This window comes from Staurois parvus, unplaced genomic scaffold (assembly GCF_062004578.1).
Source record: "Staurois parvus isolate SC_StPar_1 unplaced genomic scaffold, SC_StPar_1.0 ptg000282l, whole genome shotgun sequence".
NCBI lineage: Eukaryota > Metazoa > Chordata > Amphibia > Anura > Ranidae > Staurois > Staurois parvus.
In genome coordinates this window covers 10,019,668-10,030,414 of record NW_028318078.1, presented here as the reverse complement: position 1 = coordinate 10,030,414, position 10,747 = coordinate 10,019,668, and the positions used below count along the sequence as shown (strand labels likewise).

At 42.3% G+C, this 10,747-nt stretch overlaps 1 protein-coding gene across 1 annotated transcript in view; it reads left to right on the top strand.

The window, feature by feature from the left end:
* Window positions 1-210: 210 nt before the first annotated feature.
* CDC42EP1 (CDC42 effector protein 1) overlaps window positions 211-10,747 on the top strand; it is a 72,188-nt gene continuing 61,651 nt past the window's right edge. Inside the window, exon 1 of the mRNA XM_089681935.1 lies at window positions 211-288. The gene's annotated coding sequence lies outside the window, so the exon portion shown is untranslated. The remainder of the gene's footprint in view (window positions 289-10,747) is intronic.

The window sequence follows — 10,747 nt, the reverse complement described above, 5'->3', positions numbered from 1 at the left end:
GTATTCTATATTTTTATTTTATTTTTTTACCGCCCTTAATTTAATTTTAAAATATCCTAATTGTTCTTAAAGTCTTACAAAACTTTGTCCCTTTTTTTCAGTTCTCCTCCTTTGACTTCCTAACTTTCCTAATTTTCTGTCTCCTCTCCCTCTCCCCACCCTGCTCTGTCTGTCCCAGCCTACTTTTCCTACCAACCTCTTGCACACATAGCCGACCCTTATTCTTCCAGCTGTTATGGCATGCTACTGAAGCTCTGCGCTAACGGACAGAGACATTGACAAGAACAGGTAATCCCGGAATGTTCCATAGGCATGATCTATCTATCTTTATGTCACTTGCAGAGGGTCCTTAACATTTTCTGAGCATTTGGAACACTTAGTGATTTTTACACTGTGGTTATAAACTCTGTAAGCTTTAAATCCTCATTATCCTACAGCGTCTCATATTGCTAAATACTTAATCTACTATAATGCTGACATGTGAATGGATGTACATGTTTAAGGGTTATCTTCGCAAATGCTTATAGAATTACAGATAAGAAATAGTTTTCCTTAAATAATGGGGATTTTTGTGCCAGCATCCTGTCACTTGGCTCTGGGACTCTGCTGATTCAGTAGTATGCAGCAGTACACAGGAGGGCACCTAACCTCCAAGTCTGATATATCCATTGCAGAATTTAAGAACAGATAAGATCCAACTGGAGCTAGAGACATTAATCCTTGCCATACTGCTCCCACCGCAAATCACAAGACATGTATATCTTAGCCTGCTCCAGATAAAACTGAACGAAATATGATTACGTTTGATTTGTACAGTAAGGAAGTCCATAAAACTACGGCAATTCTTACAAAAAACTCTTAAGAGTTAGGCTGGCCATACAATATACAATTTTCTTGAGAATTTTGCTTTAGATTTACTAAAAACCATATAATATGAGGTCAAACATAAACAACACTTTCAACTGTATTCAATTAGGCAGGCCCTTGCACTACATAGTTGAAGTTAAATCTAAAGGAAATTGGGCAGAAAATTGTAAGAAACCTGTATAGTGTATGCCCAGCCTAAGTCCACCGCAAACAGCTGCTTCAGATTTTGTAGATGCAGGCGAGTTCTCACCTTCCCTTATCTTTAGGGGTCTTCAATAGTGAGTTTCTGACTCTGCTCGCTCTTCCTGCTGCTGTAGGGAAAGTCTCACTCTTCCTGCTGCACTTTTTTAAACTATAAGATATATTCAAATCTTACCAGGAGAGATTATCACATAAAAATGTCAGTATCAGGTAAGAAACTTAGGATCTAAACAATGGAGAGCCTACCGGTGATTCACCTTGCCAATCCTTTATCTGCTGAATCCTGTTAGTCTAGGGTGGATGAATTTGTCAGTTTTTTTGCAATTTTAATTAACATATTTTATTGTCATATTAATCACTCTGTATTTGCTTTTACAATGTCTTTCTCTGTCCTGTAGCAGACATTTGTATTTTCCTGCTCGTACATTCCGTTCAGTGAACAGTGTGTTTGTTTCTCACCCTCTTACGTTAACCTGAATAAATAGCTTTTACATTTGTTTTACTGTTAATATTAATCTCCTGCGCACTTGCCAGCCAAACGTGGTTGCTTGAACAAACTCTCTTACAAAAGTTTAAGCAGGTCAAGAGCAACTTAATGCTGCCTCTTCGTCCGTGTTCATTTTAATAGCTGTTATAACTTGTTCACAGCGGATGGACAGCCAACATATCAAAAATGTAACATATTAACAGTTGAAGGTAGTTATAGAGTTAGCTTAGGGGTGTATGCTGGTGTGGTTGCTGGACAACACCTTTCACGCGGGCGGTTAGATTTCAGCTTTTAGCTGCGATTAGAGGAACTTACTTACCGCAGCTAAATGAAGACAATGCATCCCCATGGCTCCATTCACACACTGCATTTAGCAACGTTTTCATAACATACGGTTTTATGCGTTTAGGAAAAATAAAGTCAACTGCGTCCAGGAACGATGTACCGCAGCTACCTGTACATACTCGCAGTTAATCGCAGTACAAAGAAAAAATAAGTAGAGTTCCATTAGAAAAGGCTATAATTTACTACCGCAGCTCAACTCAGCCACATGTAAACGCATGTAAACTCAGATAAACGCAATGTACAAACGCAAGCGATCTCTGTGCCAGGAGTGTTGGAATTTCGAAATAAAAAAACCTGCATTTACAAGCGGTTGACTGCCCGGAGACTGCATCAAGGTACTTTGACATTTGACATTTTTTTCAAAAGGGACATATGAACTATACATATTCACAAGCATACACAAATGGCCACACTGTAGACTCATTTCATGCTTGAATGGTGCATTTTACAGTTAGGACCCCATGAATGTGAATAGTGTTCAGTCCACTTAGGAAGATCAGAACTCATTTGTAGCTGGAGTTTTGGTGAAGTCCCTGCATGGTAGTTATATAGTATGGTGACCACTCCTACACAGGCACCCTTAACCACTTGCCTACCGGGCACTTATACCCCCTTCCTGCCCAGGCCAATTTTCAACTTTCAGCGCTGTCGCACTTTGAATGACAATTGTGCTGTCATGCAACATTGTACCCATATGAAATTTTTTTACATTTTTTCACACAAATAGAGCTTTCTTTTGGTGGTATGTACTCACTGCTGGGTGTTTTATTTTTTGCGCTATAAACAAAAAAAGAGCAAAAAATGTGAAAAAAATGTTTTTCTTTGTTTTAATTATGAAATTTTGCAAACATGTAATTTTTCTCCTTCACTGATAAGCATTGATGAGGCTGCACTGATAGGCAGCACTGATGGGCACTAATGAGGTGGCACGGATAGGCAGCACTGATGGGCACTGATAGGCTGCACTGATGAGCTGGTACTAATGAGGCGGCAGTGATATGCAGCAATGATGAGCACTGATAGGCAGCATTGATGGGCACTAATAGGCAACACTGACTGAAGGCACTGACTGGTGGCACTGCTGGGCACTGACTGGCGCACTGCTAGGCAGCACTGCTGGGCGGCACTGATGGGCACAGGTGGGTGGCACTGATGGGCACTTGTGGGTGGCACTGCTGGGCACTTTTGGGTGGCACTACTGGGCACTTGTGGGTGGCACTGCTGGGCGACACTGCTGGGCACTGCTCATCAGTGCCGATCTGTTATCTGACAATTTCTGGTTATCGGCTGTGACAGTGTGGAGAAAGTGCAGCTGATAACCAGCAACTGTATTTACCCGGTGATCTGCTGTGTCATTGGACACAGCTGATCACGTGGTAAAAGCCTGCAGTGATTGGCCTTTTACCACATCACGTGATCAGCTGTGTCTGTAGGACACAGCAGTCACAGAGATCACCGGGTGTGTGCCACTGATGCCCTCCCAGGACTGGACAACCGCGCTGCAGCCGTCATTCAACTATAGCGCAGTTGCCAAGTGGTTAAAGTGATTCCAAAGGTTCATTTTTACTTTTTTAAAATAGCAAACATGTCATACTTACCTGCTCTGGGCAATGGTTTTGCACAGAGCAGCCCTGATCCTCCTTTTCTCAGGTCCTCTGCTGGTGCTCCTCGCTCCTCCCCCCCGTTGAGTGTCCCCAGAGCAAGCTGGGTATACACATAGAGATTTATCATCTCTTTCCAAATGAGAGGTTACTCTAAAAATTCTGAACCAGGGAACCATGGAACCCTAGAGTTCCTCCAGAGGTTGCTAGGGGTTCTGTCTCTCAGATAAGTTTCCACTGACATTATTGATCTTTTTAACTCTCTGTAAGGGGGTAAATCTGCCCACTGACCTCAGGTGTAAGGAGCATTCTTCTCACATCAACCAAATGTACAATGAGTTGTAAATATAGTAATTTTTATCAAGGGTTCACTGAAATTGGAAGGTTATTTCAAGGTTTCCTCTGTGTTGAAAAGGTTGAGAGAAGCTGGATTACCCATTGGTTGTAACTAGACAAAAAAAAAACTTTTTAAAATTGCTCTGCTGTAAATTTACAATGCTCTGTGTCTTTCATAATGCAAAAAAAATGCCTTCCAACCCAAAATGAGCATTGGACCCATTGGGGTTTATTTACTAAAGCTGGAGAGTCCAAAATCAGACTCCCTTCTGCATAGAAACCAATCAGCTTCCAGGTTTCATTGCCAAAGCTTCATTGAACAAGCTGAGGTTAGAAGCTGATTTTGGACTCTCCAGCTTTAGTAAATAAACCCCATAAAGTCCATTACCCATTAAGGAACACAGCACTTATCTCCAGTACAGCACAGTATCCCCAAGGTGGTGGTGCAAGCATCAAGAGAGCTACTCTTATCTAACCTAGGCCATCAGGGACAAAACATTTATAACCTCCTGCATCCATTTCACCTAGTGCAAAAAAAAAGCGTAAACCACATTGAAACAACTATAGAAGAAATAAAGTACACCCAATGGCCTATTTTATTAAATATTGGAAAAATATTCTAAAAGAAAAAAATTTATATTTGGTCAATTTCATTAAAATTCTTTTTGGAAGTGTTTTAAAGATTTAGGACACAATCCATTACTTGTGTAACATCTTTATTGAGAAAAAGCATACTGTCTAATATACAGTAAAGAATCCTTCCAGGGCAAGGATTCTGGGTTTTCAAGTAAGGCAACCCAATGGTAGCTACTCACTTGTGAACTGCCTCTCTCTAATTTCTACTTTGTACAAGGTCATGCGATAGAGGGTGTGTCTTTCCTCTTACATAGCTTTGTGTACAGTCTGATTCAAAATCTAAGCAGCACAGAATCAACTGACACTCTTTTTACAGCAAAGACGCAGACAATGCAGAACGCTTGTAGTCAGCAGACTCTAGAGCTCCACCTCTTAAATGCATATGATATATATATATATATATATATATATATATATATATATATATATATGTTTAAAATTTAGTCCCAGACATACTAAATAAAGAAAATGTGTACAAAACCAAAAAACTTTTCCTATAATTAGATTTCTGAAGTCACTCATCAAATGCAAAGTTTCCTCTCCATTTATATAAAAGCAGAACTAGGGTTAAAGTTAGAAAAATACACATCATCCATCCACTACAAGTACGATCTAAATGAGCTTTATATTGATAATAGGTATGCATAACAGACTTATAAATGATTCCCATAATATTCTTAAAGGCTAACTCTAGTTTTTAAAAAAATATTTTGGAAAATGCTTCCCCAGGCATCCTTGTAGACTAAGAAATGACAGCTTTGCTAGCCTTGCATCCTTACTGATGTACTGTGTGGCAGGTGTGCAGTGTGTACAGCTGCTGACGTGTGCACCGCCATCCTATGTCTGGAGGCTGTCCCAAGATACAGACAAGTTGGCAGGATCTGCCTTCTGCTGGCCAGCATTCTCTATGAGTCAACCAAGGCAGCTTGGCTGCCACCCACTTGTGCCAAAGGACAGTTTTGTGAACACCTTACAGAGTCGCAGTGGGAGCTACATGATCTATATACGTTCACTTAACCATAGTTGATGCAACTTAGTAGCAATGTCATAAATCTAGACATATTTTAGGTTCAATAATGGTTGTCCTTTTTTGACAAAAGAAGTAAGGGCAGCACTTGTAAAGTGTGCGCAGTTTTTTGGAAGCACATACAATTTATTGTACACAGCTGCCAACTTCCTACTGTTTTACAAAGTAAATTATTGGTTGGTCATCAGTCTGCATGGGCTTCTATAAATATCATAGATTGTTCTCAATTAAGTTTAACAGACTAATGAACTTGTGCATTTGTGTTTTTTAATAACTTTCTGTTAGGGCCAGTACACACCATGTGTTTGTCCCCATGCATTTCCAGCTTGTCTGATTTTGGAACCCATTCATTTGAATAGGCTGCAAAACATACTACAATACTAAAAAAAGTATTCACTTCTTTTTCAGAATGCACTACACAAAATCACATGGTAGGTACCATGCGATTTGGTGCCTGCAAACCTGCTGCATTTGCAAGATACATTTGGGGTGCAATTAACAATTAATTGGCACCTGCATGCTCTCTCAATGGCTGCGTATTCACTTGCAGTGTGGGAAATGTGCACTGAACAGGGGCGGACTGACCATTTGGAAACTTGGGCACTGCCCGAGGGCCCGGGGTCAGTAGGGGGCCCCATGAGATGCCCCTGGTACCTTTTTCATAGGCTTTTTTGAGTTTGGGCAAGGACACAGGGGCCTCATGATCCCCTATTGCCCAGGGGCCCCATGAGTTGTCAGTCTGCCCCTGGCACTGAACATGCTTTCCCACTCTGTGTTGTGGTGGCCGGCCCTCAAAAGATTTTCTATTTTGTTTTTAACTAAAGAGCATTGGAGCGAGACAACATGAATATCCCCCCCCCCCCCAAACAGAACTCTGACTATCCTAAGCTGGCCGTACATGTACTTATTGGGTAAAAAACAGCAGTAGCCAATGTGTTTCAGCCAGCCCCACTGCAAGGAAGAATGTCTAGGTTTCCTAAAGTTCAGTTTTATTACAATCCTATAACTGACTGAAGTTAGATCTCTGAGTCCAGCACGTTCTGCTCTTGACTATTGTATTCTGACAGCCAACATTCGCTGCTTTCAGAATACCCAAACAGTAACTGCAGCTGATTGGCTGCAGTCACTGTTTGGCTGACCTTTTTTTCAACCGGCTTCTTCAGTTTCTCAATTGAAGTTGGACAAGCCAGGTGAAGTCAGCAGGGCCCCGAAGGCACAAGTTTCAACCAATTGAAAGTGGAGTTCCATCCAAAAGGGGAAATTCTGCTGTAGAGATTGATCCCCCACTCCCATTTAAGGATTGGCACTTTTGGGGAGCGGGGGGGGCGGGTACCCAAATTTGATTTGACAGGTACCCGCTCCCACTTCCACTGCGATCACCTAGGCGATCGGAAACAGAAGTTGTCCTCTTACCCTCCTTCCCTGAAGTCTTGTGGGACATGTGACAGGTCCCAGAAGACGAGGGGGCCATTCAGGAAGCGCAGCGCTACTCGCGCATGCGCAGTGGGTACCCGGCTGTGAAGATGCTGGTGCCTGGAATACAGGATGGCCGGTGAAATGGGCTGCAGCGGGGGCAACGCAGGATCTTAGGACAGGTAAGTGGCTGTTTTTTAAAAGTCAGCAGCTACAGTTTTTGTAGCTGCTGACTTTTATTTGCACTCAAGCGGAGTGGAACTCCGCTTGAAGGAAATTTGCAGCTATTCAAGTGGTAAACAGCCAGCTTTAAGGTGAAATACTAGTGAAAATGTCTGGAAAGGGAAGTCCAACTTGATTCTTTCTCCTGGTGACCATTGCTGCAAATACTATGCCTAAATGTAAGAGAGGTTATTAGGAACCTCCTTGCCTTACACCAACTGAGATAACTGCCTCTCTGACAGACAACAGAAGGATCACGCCAATTTTTCATGCACCTGCTAATGCAGTTTGATTAGTTGGCATGTTCATTGCTGCTATTGGCACACAGGGCAGATGGCTGTAATGGGTTTGCCATCTGTCAACAAGGTCCTTGAAATTCTGAGGACTACCTTCATAACTTCCATTGTAGTGACTTAAGGCAGGTATGTTGAGCATTTATGTGCATTGCCCTAAGGAAGTTCATTCAAGGGACCACAATGGAAGGAAAATGGTATTTGCCCCATTTTTGCTGACACACCACTTGGTAGTACATCACTATGTGTTGTGATGTGCTGTAACACAGGTTGTTTTAGTTTGGATGCCATATAAAATAAATGGCATTGCAACACATAGGTGTGATGCCAGACTGTCATGAGAAAAATAAAGGGGCTAGTGTTGCTGACAAATTTTCTTCTGAATATACTAGTTGTCTTGTTGTTATGACCCTCAGGCTGACTTGTGAGTTGCTAACATGGATCAAGTGCCCATATTAGAAGTTCTGACTTGCTGCATACTAGTTCTGTATCTGTAACAATCAATGTATTGAAACCAGAATGCTATAGAAGCTTAGGGAATAATAAGGCACTGCAAGCGCGTTCCACGTTTCCAGGAATGTGGGCAGAAACGCGTATTTCTGCCTATGCTTCTGCTATGCTCAGATGTGAACAGGGCCTTAGAGAATATGGGGAATACAACTGCTGCCCTCTCTTTTAGAAAATGCTATTTGCCTGGTAGACAGCATGGATTCATGAAAGAAAGAAGTTGTCAAACAAATCTGATTTCTTTTTATGAGTAGGTGAGCAAAACCTTGGACAGAGGGGTGGCGGTGGACGTGGTATACTTGGATTTTGCAAAAGCGTTTGACACAGTTCCCCACACATGGCTAATGTGTAAGGTAAAGTCTACAGGCTTGGAAAAATCCGTATGTAAATGGATAGAAAACTGGCTAAAAGATCGTATTCAGAGAGTGGTTAATGATTCATACTCTGAATGGTCACAGGTTGTCAGTGATGTACCCCAAGGTTCAGTGTTGGGTCCCTTACTTTTTAATATATTTATAAACGATATAGGGTCTGGGATTAAAAATCCCATTTCAGTCTTTGCAGATGACACCAAGCTGTGCAGTGGAATAACGTCCTTACAGGATGTCTCCAATTTACAAGCCGACCTCAATGCACTGTGTAATTGGGCAACTATGTGGCAAATGAGGTTTAATGTTGATAAATGTAAGGTTCTGCACTTAGGGGCTAAGAATATGCACGCATCATACATACTGGGGGGGGGTACAACTGGGGGAATCAATGGTGGAGAAGGATCTGGGGGTTCTGGTAGATCACAAGCTTAATAATGGCATGCAATGCCAAGCTGCAGTTTCTAAAACAAGCAAAATCCTCTGTTGTATTAATAGAGGTATAGACTCCAGAGAGAGCGATATCATTTTACCCCTGTACAAATCATTAGTAAAACCTCATCTGGAATATGCAGTTCAGTTTTGGGCACCAATTCACAAAAAGAACATTGGGGAACTGGAGAAAGTACAGAGAAGGGCAACCAAACTGATTAGAGGCATGGCGGAGATCAGCTATGAGGAAAGATTAGAGGAACTGAATTTATTCTCTCTTGAGAAGAGGAGATTAAGGGGGGATATGATCAACATGTATAAATCCATCATTGGTTCATATAGTGAACTCGGTGTAGAGCTATTCACCCTGAGGTCATCACAGAGGACAAGTGGGCACACTTTATGTATGGAGGAAAAGAAATTTAATCTCCAAATATGGAAAGGTTTCTTCACAGTAAGAGCTGTGAAAATGTGGAATAGACTCCCTCAAGAGTTGGTTCTGGCCAGCTCAGTGAATTGCTTTAAACAAGGGCTGAATTATTTCTTGGATACACAGAATATAACTGGTTACTAACATTTAAAGGTAACGTTGATCCAGGGAATATCCGATTGCCTCTCGGGGGATCAGGAAGGAATTTTTTTCCCTGCAGGAGCAAATTTGATCACGGTTTGCTGGGTTTTTTGCCTTCCTCTGGATCAACTGTGGGTATAGGATTATAACATTTTTTTTTTTTTTGGTTGAACTGGATGGACTTTTAACTTTTTTCAACCAGACTAACTATGTAACTATGTAACATGTAGATCTAATGGCTTTAATACATCCTGAGGCACAGACCTGGAACAAGTATGCCATTCAGACTTAACTTCTGACCTTCAAATCTGCATGCATGTTCCAGCTCAGTAAAGCTGACCATACACCATGCAATCTTGTTGTACAATCCCTCAGTCAGCGACAACCTCCCTTGCTTATCTTCCTTTAGTTATTCTGCAGTGGAGAATGGAGGGAGTGGAGAGAGGGGGAGAAAGCTGTGCACTCAGATTGGTAGGGGTGCTGTCCATCAGACTCATGCTGACCCCACTCACTTGCCTAGCAGCTCACAATGTCTCAGCGAGTGGTGGATAGTGGCGGGGACTAGCACAGAGCAGCCACCTGGGCATGGATGTGAGTGTGCACCCCCCTTCTAAGTAATGCAATACCGCAACAGTTGTCAATGCAAAATAAGTGTGCTGATCTATTGTGGTGTCATTCATTTTGAAGGTCACCTCAACGCACCTTCCGATGGACATGCATTGTAGTGCAAAGCGAAGCAATGCAATAAAGTGAGGTGCCAAAACTTGGCATACATGCAGGCACCATTTTTTGCATGCATGTTAGTGTGTTGTTGTTTGTTGCACTGCAAAGCATATTAGTTAGAAGGTGCATTGGGGTGCTATTAAGAATGATCACCACCACATCACACCAGCACACTTAACGTGCATTGCAATAAAGTGCATGGTGGGGGTTGGGGGGGGGACCCTGTCAGATTGGTTGTCCCATGATTTCTTTTGGCATATAGGCGGGTCCCAAAATGTGAGTCACCGCCATGTTTTCCCACCAGAGACCTCCTAACACAAAGGCTGACTAAGGCCTAACACACAGGCTACTGGCAGTCTACAGATCACACGCTGCCGCACAAGTGCATGTAGAGTATGTTTGAAAATGTCCTGTACACCCACTCACCATGCTTTTGGTCACCTATGAAAATGACACTCCTCTAGCTGGGGACACTTCTGGTGCCAGGCCGACGTCTTCATGTGGCTCTATGATAGAGCTCTTTCTCCCCTACCACCACCATATCCTAGTCCAACCAGGTTTGTACAGAGTTGGTTCCCATGTATCTTATCTCCCAAAGTGTGTTCTGCAAGAGATGCACAGCATAGCTTTAGCTTAATGGGGAGCTATATCGCTTTACAACATTGGAGGTACCCAGGATCCACTCCATTCACTTGAAGCAACTCATTTTTATTGAGGT